This window comes from Sinohyriopsis cumingii, chromosome 8 (assembly GCF_028554795.1).
Source record: "Sinohyriopsis cumingii isolate HCF-2022 chromosome 8, ASM2855479v2, whole genome shotgun sequence".
Taxonomy (NCBI): Eukaryota; Metazoa; Mollusca; class Bivalvia; order Unionida; family Unionidae; genus Sinohyriopsis; species Sinohyriopsis cumingii.
In genome coordinates this window covers 2,608,340-2,626,055 of record NC_142968.1, presented here as the reverse complement: position 1 = coordinate 2,626,055, position 17,716 = coordinate 2,608,340, and the positions used below count along the sequence as shown (strand labels likewise).

The 17,716-nt window shown below is 36.5% G+C and overlaps 1 protein-coding gene across 8 annotated transcripts in view; it reads left to right on the top strand.

The window, feature by feature from the left end:
- Positions 1-17,716, top strand: part of LOC149792858 (sex peptide receptor-like) — a 211,740-nt gene that overhangs the window by 46,166 nt on the left and 147,858 nt on the right. Inside the window, exon 1 of one of the 8 annotated variants that reach the window (XM_089966639.1) lies at positions 5,149-5,324. The exons of the other annotated variants lie outside the window; for them this stretch is intronic. The gene's annotated coding sequence lies outside the window, so the exon portion shown is untranslated. Of the gene's footprint in view, positions 1-5,148; positions 5,325-17,716 lie in introns of those variants that run through there. 8 annotated transcript variants of the gene reach the window in all.

Below are 17,716 nucleotides of genomic sequence, written 5' to 3'. Positions count from 1 at the left end.
GTTTTGGTTAATCTAATTTTGTTCTTAGCGTAGCTTAATATTTGCAGACGGTACGAAGTTTTAATGCCACATTGTTTCTTTAAGCCCAAGCGATAATCAAGCCAAGGATTCATCACAAAATATCTCCCTAAATCTCGAAGGACGATATTTTAAATCATGACTTTCATAGCATATCATTTTGCATGATAAAGGCTTATAAGGGAGTATGGCGTCAGGTTTTTAATTCACTTTAATCATCTACAATTATACAATTTGCATACAAATATTGTAGTTTTATTCCTTTAGTTTCTTAAGTTAATTTCAAGCGATGCATTTCTTTTTGTTCCAAGTTAATCTGTTTCTTTCTATCCAAACTTAATGGCAATCTGAATATTCTTGGCATTCGATTTATCCGTCAAGTATGAATGGAAAACAAGTTGCAGAGAAGATTGGGAGCTGAACTGCACATTCTTTTAAAAGTCGTTTTGCCGTCATTTCGAACAAACATCTTTTCCGTATAAAATTGTTGCAATTCATCACCTTAGCGTCAAATGACTCCTGATCCCTATCCAATATAACTGAAATGGTGTTCGGGCTTCGAGGTAATAAATCATGTCTACCGCACTAAGCTTTTAAAATCCCTCTAAACATGACTTTAGAAATCTGATTACTGGTCGAGTTTAGGAGTGCTTTTGGAATGGTGTACTGAACGTTAATGCAACAAAAAGCGATATACTTCTTTTCAAACACACACACGCGCGAGCGCGCACACACCCAACCAAACACTATTATGTAATATTAAATCGAGGACCTAAACTGCCTTTAATAATCTTGCAATCGATCACAAAAATAGTCCATGGATGTGTACGGTAACAACAAAGCTGAACAAGCTCCTTTTCTTCTAACGTCAAGTGCTACAGAACAGCTACTTTGCTCGCTTATAAGTCGAACCAACATAAATCCTGATCTAGCAGATCATAATGTGCCTGCAGGTCAGGGTCTGTATTGTTTATTCTACTGATTACTTCTAAGAAACTGCACAGATCCAGATATGCCGGCGCATAATGTGACGACAAATCTGCATCTGTGCAGTTTTTAGATGGACTCGTCGTATAAGCAAGTACATCCGGTAAAACCATAAGCGTCAAAGGATTCATTATGCCATTAGTGACCAGGATGTTATGTACGTGAACCATATATGTACACTTGTACACAGCAATGTGCAATCCTGCAAGAAACATCTTTCTTGTATTACTTTTTTATTCTTTGATTAGATTTCTAAATGAAGAGTAATCAACTTGGCATACAAAACCTTACTGCACTAGAAACATTTCCGCCTTCAATTGTTCCACAGTTTTGCTGATACTTTTCGTGCAATTTAATCTTAAACTTACACGTTACTGGATCCAGTTATACATTAAATTATTTCACTGAATGTCAGTAACATTACAGTATATATACCAGGTATCGGCAAGCTATGTACCGCGTGTCAACAGTGGCACGCCAGACTCTTTTGGAAAGGCACGCGGTACATGTTGTTTTGTATTGTATGTACTACAAAACGATCATTAAATCAAAAGGACGAATAGAACCTGCCATGCAGTAATATACTTGAGCGGACCTGACACGGCGGTTTATAAAGGTTGCATATGCCTGGTATATACTCTAATGCAAGTCATGTTTCAGACGCACATCCCGAAATATCGTAGTATTGGGGAGGGGGACGTACATAAAAAGGCCAGAGGATTGCGGGGACACATGTAGTGAAACCCCTCAAAATCTCGTGCATTTTAAGCGTGTCCAGCGTAATTTTCACTTTCTAACTCTATGGAGAACTTCCTTTTGGACATTTTCCGGTCTTAAGATAGCTTTTAGTGTATGTTGGGAAGGGGGAGAAGGCGTCACTGGATCCAACTCCAAGCTGCATAGAGCCAGATCTGCAGATTTTTTGTTGTTCCACGAATAACCGGTTATACATGCATAAAACATAGACACTGATCTTCCGGTGCCTTATGTGACGACAGATCATGGTCTATGTAGTATTGCAGAGGGATTAGATTTATGAGCTAATATATTCGATATTTCTTTTGCACTTTGATTTTGTAAAATCAAAATATTTGTGAAAGCTATTTTGATGTTGGTTATTACTGAGTGAATGACTTGTAATTGCTCTAAAGATAAAACTTCCGGTAGTAGATTGTGAACCTGTATCTCAACCGAAACGTACCAATGCTGCCGATTGTATCGTTTTGGCGGCGAAGATAATTGAACCAAATGAAACCTCCATTGTTTATTATCTGCGAAATCATGGTATATATCATTTACATTCTCGTTTAAGTATGCGTGAACATAATGCAAATTCATTTTTACTGACAACAGACAATGCTAGGTAAGATTTATAGTTGCCATGCCTAGCAATGTATAGGTAAATAAGGGCAGATCGTAAGGAATTATTTATAATAAAAAAAGATATAAAACGTATTAGTGTGTAAGGCACTTCACTCAACCTTGGTGATCTTTTAGAAGTAAATTTCAATATCAATCGACACATTGACAATGCATGGCACATATTCTGATAGTCACGAATACTACACTAACAGGAGATATGTTACTTTTCATCCTACTATTCAATTAACACTTAATCGATTGCTTTTAATACCTAATCGATTGAGTGATTGATTTCTTCAGGACAAAATATGTACCAATTCCTAAATGAATTCTTGAAAACAAATTCAATCAGAGTGATTCGAAATTTTTCTGACCACTATTATCGTCATAATGTTCATTGTATATTAGCCATCGATCGCTTTCATTATTTGTTTTGTTTGTGTATTTAATGAAATATTTTCTGTGCTTACGACCAAGCGTTTAAATGTCAGTGAATTCATGTTTTCCATTAATTAATTCACTTGATTGGGCTTCCATATAATATTCTTCTTGTCTCAAATGCAAAGATATTGTATCGATCGGAAATTCATACTCAATATTCAAGACCTAGAAACCATTTCAATATAGGTTTGATGGAATAAATATCTTTAGTGCATCTTAAGTCACCGGAATTAGATAGCAAGTGTGAATTTTCTGAATATTCTCAAGGTTTTACTGTCTTAATCTACCCCAGCTATAATTGTCGTATCCATCTTACAGTCTTAATCTATCTTAGGTATCACGTGGTAGCCATCTTACTGTCTTAAAGTACCCCAGCTATCATTTTGGTAGCCATCTTATTGTCTTAATTTACCCAAGGTATCATTCTGGTTGCCACCGTGCTGTCTTAAAGTATCATTTTGGTAGCTAACGTACCGTCTTTATGTACCCCTTAATGTAGCCAACTTACTATCTTAAACTATCCTAGCTATTATTTTTGTAGCCATCTTACTGTTAGAATCTACCGTATTATTGTGGTATCTCACCTACACTCTTAAGGTACTTTTACTATCATATTGGTAGCTATAATGCTGTCTTAAACTTCCTTAGCTATCATATTGGTAGCGAACTTACGGTCTTAATGTACCCCATCTATCAGTTAGGTAGCTACCTTACTGTCTTAAACAACCTTAGCTAACATATTGGTAGGGAACTTACTGTCTTAATGTACCCCAGCTATCAGTTAGGTAGCTATCTTACTATCTTAAACTACCTTAGCTATCATATTGGTAGCGAACTTATTGTCTTAATATACCCCATCTATCAATTAGGTAGCTACCTTACTGTCTTAAACTACCTTAGCTATCATACTGGTAGCGAACTTACTGTCTTAATGTACCCCAGCTATCAATTAGGTAGCGACCTTGCTGTCTTAAACTACCCGAGTGAGAGAGAGAGAGAGAGAGAGAGAGAGGCACCTTATCAACTTCGTGTACTTCTTTTTGGTTTTCTGAAACTCTTATAAAACAGTACAAATTAATTTAAAGACGAGACAACGGTATTGATGGAATTAAATCGTTTCTTTGAAATACTTTTTAATTTTGGCATCGATTTCTGTTGCAGTAGAATTAAACTTCACACTTGTAGAGTAAACTTTTAATGATGATTATCGTTAGAAAGTAAATTGACTGTCGGAAGTGTTTCACTGCGCATGAATAAACGTAGACTTCCGGTGTTTTTTGTGTTTTTTATTAAAGCAATTAAATGTGTTTTTCAATGTGGTGTTATTTTAAAATGTCTAGACTCCTCCATTTGAGGAGCAACATTTTTCTTTCGATATTCTGTTTTAATCGCCCTGCATGCCAACACAGACATACACGTTCATGAATATTTATTTGTAGATATAAATGTACTATATACTTATCAGTTAAAAAATACATTAAAATCAACACATCGCTGCATGTAAGTCAAACTTCATTATTTTTCGTTCCCTATAACAGCCGACCAATACTACCGTTGGGATGGGAGTGATGGATTATGAAATCTCATGCACTCTTAAATATCGTATGTCTCCAGTCGTCATCTATATCGATGACCAAACACACTCAGATGGTTATAACTGCAACATTTTGAGAATTTTTTTAAAAATAGAATACACAGTAGAATTCTAATTAATTTATATGGAGAAAGTTGCCAAAAGAAGAAAACTTGAAATGACCTGATGTATTCAGTGTTTAATGTGATAACGAGGGGCGAAAGTAGGAATTAAATTATTTCGACTTTGGGTTTTGTACCATATATATATATATATATATATATATATATATATATATATATATATATATATATATATATCTGCTTGTGTGTGTGTGTGTGTATTTTACTATTCTGTTATATATTAATTTTGTTTCTGAATATTAACGTTGGTGATGAACTCTCCCTTCACTCACATTTTGAACGGTATTCATTGACGGTCCATGCAGATAGTAAATGTGTAAGATAACGGTGGTATTTTAATGACCTACCATGTTGCAATAAAGTGCATGTTTAATATTGTTTAAAAATATTTTACTATTACCATAAAGCTTGTACAACTGAGCAACATAGTACATGGCACGTAACGTTATAGCAACATAGTACGTGGCACGTAACGTCATAGCAACATAGTACATGGCATGTAACGTCATAGCAACATAGCACATGACACGTAACGTCATAGCAACATAATACATGGCACGTAACGCCATAGACACGCGAACCGTTGTGAAGCAGGTTTTGGTTTTGTTGATTTTAAGAGCACTTTTAACACATTATTGGCTATATCATGCCGAGGAAATATGACATAAGTGTCTTCCCTAAGGAAACACGGAGACAGCAGACCCGGGCATGCCTTGGTGGGTAGTGTTCATGTGAACCATGGATAACGTGTCGAGGTTCCTGGGCTCCCTTTTACGAGCCAAATATCTATTGCTCGAAAGGTAATGAAGTTTATTAGCATGCAAGTGCAATTCATGCATGTACATATATTCAAGAGTCGCCTGTCATGATAGAAAATCTTGTATGTTCACATGTTAAAATACAAGGATACATTTTTAAGACGCGAAAGAAATCTTGGCGTGAAGGAATACAATTTCCCATTTTCCATTCTTAAGCATAGCGTGTGTATTGTTTTTCTTCACCCATCGCATGCATTCTGAGATAAAGCATTGATTTCTTTAAGATGGAAAAACGGATTACCATTTTTGGTAACTATCTTGGTAATTTATCAGTCATTTAGGACTAATGCTGTTAAACATAGGAATGATGTAATCATATCGGAGTTTGAAAGATAATTTGGATGTTAGAGTATCTCTTTGACTTCTTGCTATGAAAATACAAATAAAACTTAAACCCCTGGAGTACATTACGTGGTTCGAACACACTATGATGATGCAACATGGTCTAAAATTATTTACAGTAATAATACTTACGTAACATAGTGATACATATCTTGTTTGTATAGCCTGTTGTGTCACACGTAGTGTTACAAACATTGTATGTATAGCCTGTCACCTTATAGTGATACATACATATATTGTGTGTACAGCCTGTTGTGTCAGACATAGTGACACATATGTATGTATAGCCTGTTGTGTCAAACGTAGTGTTACATACATTGTATGCATAGCCTGTCACTTATAGTGATACATAATACATTGTGTGTACAGCTTATTGTGTCAGACATAGTGACACATATGTATGTATAGCCTGTTGTGTCACACGTAGTGTTGCAAACATTGTATGTATAGCCTGACACTTATAGTGATACATACATATATTGTATGTACAGCCTGTTGTGTCAGACATAGTGACACATATGTATGTACAGCCTGTTGTGTTACACGTAGTGTTACATATATTGTATGTATAGCCTGACACTTATAGTGATACATACATACATTGTGTGTACAGCCTGTTGTGACAGACATAGTGACACATATGTATGTATAGCCTGTTGTGTCACACATCAAGACCGATTTACAGTTTCCTCTTCTTATATTAGAATTAGAAGAGTTTTAACAACACTCTTGAATCAGATCACAGTGTCCTTGTGTATACGATCTATGGTCTATGGGCAATTCGTTCCGCATAGCTGAACCCTGGTACACAAAAGAACGTTGTCAATATGACTTCCGTTTTAACCGTGGCAACAAATGAGAATGCCATAGTCGGAAGAGGAGCGCAAGGTTCTAGATTGGGTGTACACATGGGTGAGGAAAGATAGGTATATTGGACTGCAGCCAGTCTAACGAAATGTAACATAGTGAAAAGATTGTGTGTTTGATTCTGGATGGAACGGGTAGCCAGTGAAAAAAAAAAAAAAAAAAAAAAAAATATATATATATATATATATATATATATATATATATATATATATATATATATATATATATATATATATATATATATGTATGCATGTATATATGTATGTATGTATATATATATATATATATATATATATATATATATATATATATATATATATATATATATATATATATATATATATATATATATATCCCAGACTGTCCTAACGGTCACCAGAGTTCATTAGTCACAACGGCCATGTTTGTCCCCCCTCCCGTTAAATGTTGTGTATAAATGTGATGTAAGCAGCGGTCACTTGTCAGCTGCTGTCAGCGACTTTATGTTTCGTAAGCAAGCAGTGGTTTTGTCCTGTCTTCCGCCGTCATTAGCCTTGTGTTTCTTAATAAGCTATGGTTTCATCCTTATGTGGAGCCTTAATTTATTAAATGTTGTTTGCTAAATAGATTAACTAAATACATGTATCATGGTATCACACTACTAATAACAAGAATAGTAATAAATACATGTGAAATAATAACATTAATGATATTACTAATAATAATAATGAGACCGCTCTGGTGGCCTTAATGGTTAGCGATTCCGCCTCGGATGCGGGAGGTCGCGTGTTCGAACCCCGGCAGAGTCATACCAAAGACTTATAAAAACGGTACTGCGCTCAGGATTAAGAGGTCAGTGTTACGACTGGTCGGCCTTGTATCAGGATAATGTGACTGGGCGGGACACATTCTACATGTCTGCGGTATGATGCCCCATTCTAGACATCACTGTAAACTGCCACACATCAGACATCGTAACGATATGACTGGAAAATTGTTAAAGATGCGTTAAAAATCCAAATCACATACCTAATAATAATAATAATAATAATGATAATAATAATAATAACATTAAAATAATAGACAGCAACCAAGCTTAAGAGCTGAACCTGCTTAGTAAGACCGCCTGCCTGCAAAGACCACAGTTGCCTTATTACATGGGTGGCTGCTGTAGGCAGTTTTGACTGTTATAATTTAAACATTTTTCAATGTACAGTTAATGGTCAGGTCAGTTAATGAATCTTGTTATCGTGCTATTTAATGACATCTTGCATTTTCCACGTGAAATTTATACGAGACCTGTGTAACCATTCAGAGAAAAAAATGAAAAAGAGACGAAAGGAATTTCCGTTTTACACAGTACCTATAGTAATTCTTAAAAGCAGTGTTATTACTATTATGGTCATGTTTCATTACTGAATGGGTCTTTTAGATTCCGTCATCAGTGTCGGCTCGAACAAGATTGCGTTTTCAGCGTCAGCTCGAACACTTTTCAGCGACAGCTCAAACATTATCCCGAACCTTATTTGGAATATATTTCCTTAAGTGTGTTGTTCTTTGTTTGTTCTTCGAGTTGACGATTTCATCATTTAATGATATGGGTTCTATGACTACGCGAGTGTCTATGGCACACTCGACAGAAAATGCCGTTCGGATTTGATAGATCAAAAGAGGACTTGATGTTTTTCTGAGATTTACGCTGCTTACTCTTCTGTACTGCCTCTGCAGTTCCCCTCCATTCAAACTATATAGCCCCAATATGGATGGTGTAGCTATCTTGTATGAGATCTTCCCAAGACGCTAGGTCAATGTTAAAGTATTCAGTGATAACATGGGGGTAATCCTCTAACAGTTTATTCTGAACACCTTGAGATAGCTTGCCCAGCTTCAGTTCGCCGCAGAAGATTCTTTTATGGTGGAAGCTCTTCTGGCATCCTGGTGAAGTGGCCTGTCAATCTCGTCAGTGATTTCATCAGCAGGGTGCGGATGTTTCGAGTGTCTGCTCGTATGAGAACCTCAGTGTCAGAGACTCTGTCCTTCCATCGTATCCTCATCAGTTGCCTTAGGCAGCTCAAATGAAAATGGTTCTTGGCATTGCACCTTTACACCGTCCAGGTTTCGCATTGATACAGCAGTGTCGACAACGCACAGGAATTGCAGACCTTGACCTTTGTTTGTAGACTGACACCTCTGCGCCCCACACATTTATTCGAGGGTACATTTGGTTTAGCAATTCTGCCATGCGTTACATAAATGATGTGGTCTGCAAGCGACAGTGTGTTGGAGAATGAACTTATCATTTGCCATTTGCTGTCTTGGACGGCTCTATGCAAGGTTTTACCTGATGCAGATATGTTCCTTCTTGATACTGATCGTGAGATTGTCAAAAGCGAAAGATAATGGTCCATACATTATTGCATGTCAGACTTGCATTTGGCATTCAGGGAGTAGTGGTCATCAAATGGGAGAGCACGAACAATCCCTTCCTGTGACTTCGTCTTCACCTCAAGTTTTCTCATATTCAACATCTTGTCGTCAGCCCGGAACTGGTGACGATCTTAGAGTTCTAATCACAGAAAGTGTCAGTAAGCATGGCGGAGAACATCATACTAAAAAGGTCGATGTCAATTCACAGCCTTGTTTGACTCCATTGGTGCCTGAAGAATAAGAGCAACCATGCCATCATGGCAATCGCGATGAACTTATCTATGGACATTACATTTTGCAATGATCTTTCAAAGGCCTCAAGGACTAACAGTGCCAAAGGCTTTTGTAAGGTCGTGTACAGATTGGAGTTCTGTTCCTGTCATTTCCCCTGGAGTTGCCGAGCTACAAACAACAAGTCTATGGTCCCTCGTTATATTCTGAAACCCGACGACTCTCTAGTAGGACCCCTAGATCGAGGTAATGCACAAGACTCGTCAACATAATTCTGGCAAGGATTTGCCGGTTATTGACAGCAAGTAGATATCCCGATTGTTGTCGACGAATTGTCTATTGCCTTTTCGCTTATACAAGAGGACGATGGTATAGTTCCTTGTGTTTATATTGAATGGAGCAGTTGAGTCCATTTCCGTGCCATGAATGTGTCTCCGGCTTTGTGAACTTCTGCTGGTACAGTAGCTGGTTGATTGGTTCTACATTTGCAGTCAGCGCTGGTGGATCAGCAAGTAATATGTTGATTTTCACTTGAAGGCAGTCAATAACATGCCCCCTCACTGATATATGACTGTCGGTTGAGGATGATGTTGAAGTCTTCTGCACATCTGGACTGACAACAGACTCGTTATCTCCAAGCTTAATAGCCCAGCAAAAAACCACAAAACAAAAAAGTGCCCAAAAAGCTGAATGTCGCCAGATTGAAACAGTAGAATATGAAACAAGGATTTACAGACGAGCTGTGCAGAACACTTGGTTCAATAGATACAAGTTCCAAGAATACTTTGGTGAAAGCTTAACTGTAGTATTATTATTCATATTTGACAATGTTTTTAACTGTTCAATAACGTACACAAATACTATGGAGAAAGCTAACCAACAACACAAAAATAATGTATGTTTCAAACCGTACCAGGCCCTAAGGCAGATGTTAGTTCACCCTTACGATAAGTCTAATAAGAGAGATATTTGTGGACCTATCTATCACATCAGGTGTGAAGGACACGGCGAAAGTGAGTGCCATTACGACTATATTGTGGAAACGGAAGAGACATTGAAAGTGAGATGTAATGGATATCGAAGTCCATGTTCAGACTCGTCTAAGTATCATGGAACATCCACAATATTTGCCCTGGTTATACTGTAACTTGGAACTCAGTACAATTCCTAGTTCAAGGAATCGAACTACTCCGTGGGCACAAACAGAGGCTGAACAGGGACGGGGTCCATTACAAACTGCCGCATATCTGGGACAATATGTTAACATAGCTCACCATTCCATCGAGTGATGTCGACAGTCTACTAGTAGAGACAAAATCAGTCTGCTGATGAAGTCCTTAGCGTGAGGACGAAAGCTTCAGGTTAGCTTTCTCTACATTGTGTGTGAGTGATTTGGATTTTTAATGTAGCTTTAACAATTTTTCAGTCATATCGCTACATGTAGCATGATGTCCCACCCAGTCACATTATCCTGAAACCAGGATGACCAGCCCTAACACTAACCTCTTAATGCTGAGCGCCAAGCGTGGCAGCTGTTACTACCATTTTTGTAAGTCTTTGGTATGACTCTGCCGGGGATCGAACCCACGACCTCCCGCATCTGAGGCTTACGCTCTAACCACTAGGCCACCGGAGCGGTCTTTGTGATTGAAAAGTTAAAACATTGTCATAAATGAAGCTCAATAATGTCGAATAAATTAAGCATCATTTAGAGACTCTTTGTGTACAACTGCATCGAAAACGTTACGTCCCAATACACATATACATCAAGATTGGCTTGTTGAGAACAACGCTGCCATACAGTGGCTTCTGAATGAGAAACATCGGCTACACAAGGCATATCACTTCATCATCTACGATGGCACCCACCCACCCCAGTGAATTAAAGGTTTGATGACGTTAGAGGCGACACATTCTTCACTATCAATAATAGTAAAATAACCTACCCCCACCATATGACTTAAGTAACTTTCATACAACTATATTATCCATATATCGAGTCCAATCAGTAGCAGTTATATCGATGTCGACCCCCCCCCTTAAAATATGCTTTCATTTACATTGTGCGCGTGTATGTATGTTAGAGTCTAGGGATGTCTCTATTGTATTTCTTGATTGTTTTCTGTAACTGAATGGCTTATATTTTGTTAGTAACATAAACCTTTTCTATTAATTTTATTGGATGAGTAAATACTGAAAAGACTAACGTTGCTTGTCCTTGTGTCATATTACATCGGAAAAAATCAACTATCTCACCACATAACCAATAAAATAATAACCAATAATCACTCTGGACATATAAATAGATTGCAACACACACACACACACACACATACACACACACACACATTTATTGTTAAACAAACTGAACTGTATTGTAGTTGCGGACTCAGTTTACAGGAAAGTATATATTAGATTTCATGTTCGTGATATATTTTTTATTTTCGGATTAGGATTCCGACAGTAATTATTTTTTTTTAAACAAAAAACAATAGACAATACTTAGGATTTTCTGGAAAAATTAGTTGTCATTTGACATTTATTTAAGTTTTCTAAATAATGCATTGGCAAGAAATTCGCCCCTACAGAGTAAAAATGTTGAGGTACAGCTTAATTATAAAACTTGATGTTTCTGTTCAATTAACATAGTACAGTCTAGCTAAGTTATCTCTACACCGTTCAATACTATGTAGCAAACTAACTTGTTATGGTCGCTGTACACGTTTGTACACTGCTATAGTCTAATTAGTTATGGTAGCTGTATACCTTTGCACACTCTGTAGTAATATAATTAGTTCAGGTGGCTCCACACTATTCCATACTATGTAGTAATATATTTAGTTAAGGTGGCTCTACACTGTTCCATGACATTTAGTGATCTAATTGGTTGAGGTAGCTCTACACGTTTCCATGCTATTTAGTGATCTAATTGATTAAGGTAACTCTACACTGTTCCATGTTATCTATTGATCTACCTGGTTAACGTAGCTCTACACTATTTCATGCTATTTAGTGATCTAATTGGTTAAGGTAGCTCTACATTGTTCCATGCTATTTAGTGATCTAATTGGTTGAGGTAGCTCTACACTGTTCCATGCTATTTAGTGATCTAATTGGTTAAGGTAGCTCTACACTGTTCCATGCTATATAGTGATCTAATTGGTTAAGGTAGCACTACACTGTTCCATGCTATTTAGTGATCTAATTGGTTGAGGTAGCTCTACACTGTTCCATGCATTTAGTGATCTGATTAGTTAAGGTAGCTCTACACTGTTCCATGCTTTTTAGTGATCTAATTGGTTGAGGTAGCTCTACACTGTTCCATGTTATTTAATGATCAAATTGCTTGAGGTAGCTCTACACTGTTCCATGCATTTAGTGATCTAATTGGTTAAGGTAGCTCTACACTGTTCCATGATATTTAGTGATCTAATTGGTTAAGGTAGTTCTACACTGTTCCATGCTATTTAGTGATCTAATTGGTTAAGGTAGCTGTACACTTTTCCATGCTATTTAGTGATCTAATTGATTAAGGTAGCTCTACACTGTTCCATGTTATTTGTTGATCTAACTGGTTAACGTAGCTCTATACTATTTTCATGCTACTAAGTGATCTAATTGGTTAAGGTAGCTCTACACTGTTCCATGCTATTTAGTGATCTAATTGGCTGAGGTAGCTCTACACTGTTCCATGCTATTTATTGATCTAATTGGTTAAGGTAGCTGTACACTTTTCCATGCTATTTAGTGATCTAATTGATTAAGGTAGCTCTACACTGTTCCATGCTATTTAGTGATCTAATTGGTTGAGGTAGCTCTACACTATTCCATGCATTTAATGATGAAATTGGTTAAGGTAGCTCTACACTGTTCCATGATATTTAGTGATCTAATTGGTTAAGGTAGTTCTGCACTGTTCCATGCTAATTAGTGATCTAATTGGTTAAGGTAGCTCTGCACTGTTTCATGCTATTTAGTGATCTAATTGGTTAAGGTAGCTCTACACTGTTCCATGCTATTTAGTGATCTAATTGGTTAAGGTAGCTCTACACTGTTCCATGCTATTTAGTGATCTAATTGGTTTAGGTAGCTCTAAACTGTTCCATGCATTTAGTGATCTAATTGGTTAAGGTAGCTCTACACTGTTCCATGATATTTATTGATCTAATTGGTTAAGGTAGTTCTACACTGTTCCATGCATTTAGTGACCTAATTGGTTAAGGTAGCTCTACACTGTTCCATGCTATTTAGTGATCTAATTGGTTAAGGTAGTTCTGCACTGTTCCATGCTAATTAGTGATCTAATTGGTTAAGGTAGCTCTACACTGTTTCATGCTATTTAGTGATCTAATTGGTTAAGGTAGCTCTACACTGTTCCATGCTATTTAGTGATCTAATTGGTTAAGGTAGCTCTACACTGTTCCATGCTATTTAGTGATCTAATTGGTTTAGGTAGCTCTAAACTGTTCCATGCATTTAGTGATCTAATTGGTTAAGGTAGCTCTACACTGTTCCATGATATTCATTGATCTAATTGGTTAAGGTAGTTCTACACTGTTCCATGCATTTAGTGATCTAATTGGTTACGGTAGCTCTACACTGTTCCATGCTATTTAGTGATCTAATTGGTTGAGGTAGCTTTACACTGTTCCATGCATTTAGTGACCTAATTGGTTAAGGTAGCTCTACACTGTTCCGTGCTATTTAGTGATCTAATTGGTTAATGTAGCTCTACACTGTTTCATGATATTTAGTGATCTAATTGGTTAATGTAGTTCTACATATTTCAGTGCTGGATAAGAAAATGACCCATAGCTTACGTGTTATTAACATTGCACTTTGTTTCTTGCCTCACTTCACAAATTACTAAAACAATTACTTCAGATAATTCGAATGTTCGATCCATTGCTTAAGCCGAGTGTTCTATATCTGTCGTACGTGCAAGCATATTCCGTTTAAAATGATGCGAGTAATCAGCATAATTGACAATAAATCAAATCATAAGCATTCTTTCTGACAGTAAGCAGAACTCTATCAGTAGCATGATTTAATGCTGATTCATTCCGAATGAAATTGCATATTAGATTTGTAGGGGATACATACTACTAGCCGAACAACAATCGTCAATAAATCCTTTCAAATATGAATATTGATCTAATTTGTGATAAAATACGTAAAGAAATTATACACTTATTTATACCGTAAGCAGTCATCTACCACCATGGCTATATCAATCTGATGAGCGATACAATATCCATAATTTCACGATCTTTTTGGTGAAAACTAAATACGACAAAGTCTTTCTCTCTCTCCCGATCGATCGATCAATCGACAAAGATTTAGCATACATTTGTTCCAATATAAAGATAGAGCCTCCTTACATGTACTTTATTTTCACTCCCCATTATTGTAAAGCAACTGACACGTGCTTTTCAGTCAAGGACTGTCCGAAAAGACTGCAATACTATCTTTAAATTGACATAATACTCTCTCTCTCTCTCTGTTTGTTTGTCTGTCTGTCTGTCTGTCTCTCTCTCTCTCTCTCTTAAAACGATTATACATCCAAATTTGCATTGCTATAACGATCCAATCCTCCGAACGTTTACCAGTTCTGCCCATTCAAGATTTACTAACTCGGGCAATGATAGACGCGTGTGCGTGAGCAATGCCACAATACTAAAACAAACAACATGCGTGTTACGTTTGCATCAAGCAAAATACTGTATTAATCAATATCAACTTTATTTTTAGCGTTTCTTTTCTTTCTTTGACGGCGTTTAAGTGACAGGATAGTGACTGTTACTTGTCAATATTCTACTTTAACCACTTTTTCGCTCTATGCTTAACTCGGATGCTATATTGATGGAATATTCGAAGTCAATTTTCGTTCCGGATGAGGTGATCCACCAAAATAGGAGGAAACTAACTACAACACAGACCTATTTATATACCACAACGCACATCCATTTGTATACCGGGCGTTGTTACACGCTAAAAGCACAATTTAATTGCCGATTGATTCCAAATGAAAATGGCATTTTAGTTCAGAGAGGATGCATACTTAAGTTTGTAAAAACAAAATCCATTTTCAGATACCGCTATCATTTTACTCAGATAATTAAGACACGTGTGCCAATACAAGTTTTTTTTTTCTAAACCTACCAACAGCAAGTCCCCCCCCCCCTCTCTCTCTCTCTCTCTCTCACACACACACACACTGCATAACAACTTTTGAACAGTTACAGTTCGGGATGTAGAATTCACTAATTATATTAAGGCTTAAATAGTACACGATAAAATTAGACAGCCATAGATGTCGCAACCTAATTAACGCTTAAATTATATACAATGAAATTAGTCGGCTACAAATAAAGGGATGTAAAATACACGCCTTCTTTTATCTTTTGAAAGTGTAAGAAGCATAAACCGAAAAAATTAGTTAGCTATGTTTATAAACATTTTTTCCCGTGTGGACGGGCCAGTTCATAGGAACACATGCTCTGATATTTTTATCTTAAGTGGCCATTAGTGCTCTCACTTTGTTCGGATTTACTGCACTACTGCTATTTCCGCCTCGACTTCATTATGCCTGATAGAAATCAGTTTATCTCGTTCTTTTTGCGTTGAACTCATCTCACCACGTTAAAGAGAATCATTTGCGCCATACTCAAGCCCTCTGTGGCAGTGTTTTTCGTGTTTGTTCCATAACGTCGTTATCGACTTCTGTAATGTATCTTTGTATGCAATGAATTATTTTGTAATGACTGAATCCTTCGAATCTAGCAAGGATTTATATTTTTGGATTGACGTCCTAATGAGAAGAAAACAGAAGATAGATAATCAATAGGTATATATATATTTAGAAGTCATTATGAGAAGAAAACAGTAGATAATACACAGATAGTGCATGTACATGGGAAAATAACAGATATTTGCTTAAGCTATCTACCAATATATACATAAAAGTATATATATTTACGACTTACTAGTACTCATATCAACCGAAATGGCGATAACCGAAATGAAATTTTGATACATTCACTTTGTCGAAACAGAACATGGAAACAAGTCATGTAAGATGCTTAATTGATGTTCTGTTGTTTGGGAAGATGCGATGCTCTGAGCGCAAATAAATGTATGAAATAATTCGAGATTGCATGAGTACCGTCAACAAAATCCTTGACATGATAACCACCAATCAAAGCCTTGATATGATTACCGTCAGTAAAACCCTTGATATGATTACCGTCAGTCAAAGCCTTGACTTGATGACCTTCAATCAAAGCCTTGTAATGATTACCATCAGCCAAAGCCTTGATATGGCTACCATCAGTCGCTTTGATTGAATTGATTACCGTCAATCAAAGCACTTACATGATTGTCAGCAATAAAAGCCTTGATATGATTACCGTCAGTCAAAGCCTTGACAGGATTACCATCAATAAATCCCTTGATATGATGACCTTCAATCAAAGCCCTGATATGATTACCTTCAGTCAAAGTCTTGACAGGATTACCGTCAATCAAAACCTTGACATGATTACCATCAGCCAAAGTCTTGATATGGCTACCATCAGTCGCTTTGATTCAATTGATTACCGTCAATCAAAGCACTTACATGATTGCCAGAAATAAAAGCCTTGATATGATTAATGTCAATCAAACCCTGACATAATTACCGTCTGCGAAGCCTTGATATGATTACCGCCAGTCAAAACATTGACATGATCACCGCCAGTCAAAGCCTTGACAATTATTATCGTCAATAAAATTCTTGATATGATTACCATCAATCAAAGCCTTGATATGATTACCGTCAAAGTCTTGAGATGACTACCATCAATTACTTTAATTGAATTGATTACCGTCAGTCAAAACCTTAACATGATGATCAGTAATCAAGGCATTGACATGAATACTGCCAATGAAAACATTGTCATGATTACCGTAAATTAAATTATTCTTATGATTACAGTCAATAAAAGCATTTGCATGAATTCCGCCAGTCAAAACCTTGGCATGATTACCGTTAATAAATACCTTGATATGATTACTGTCAATCAAAGCCTTCGTTGAGTTCTTTATTTGCCACATGCAACCTAATGTTTTAAGATTCTATGTTAAGATTATCACTGATGTGTCCAATAATATCAGATTTAGATTAAACGTTACCTTTCCATATCGACACAAATTTCATATAACATTTAAATAGCTTTGGTCTAAATTGAATTTTTAAAGCAGTAACTAACATATTACAGACTCAACTTTCACCTTATTCTTAAGTTCCGGGATATTTATAAGGATTTTTTTCTTGGGTTCGGTTGGAGAAGGTGAGTTTTAGATGTCAAGCAAGATTTCGAGTTCTTTCTACTTATTTGTACCTCAAGTATGCAAACTCTTCCACGACAAGTTTTAATTTATATTAGATTATGTGTATGCATGTAAACTAATGTCGTAAAAACACCGCCTTATGCCGTTTTTTAAAATAAAAATTACGAATTACAGGTGTATGTTTTCTCGTATGACTT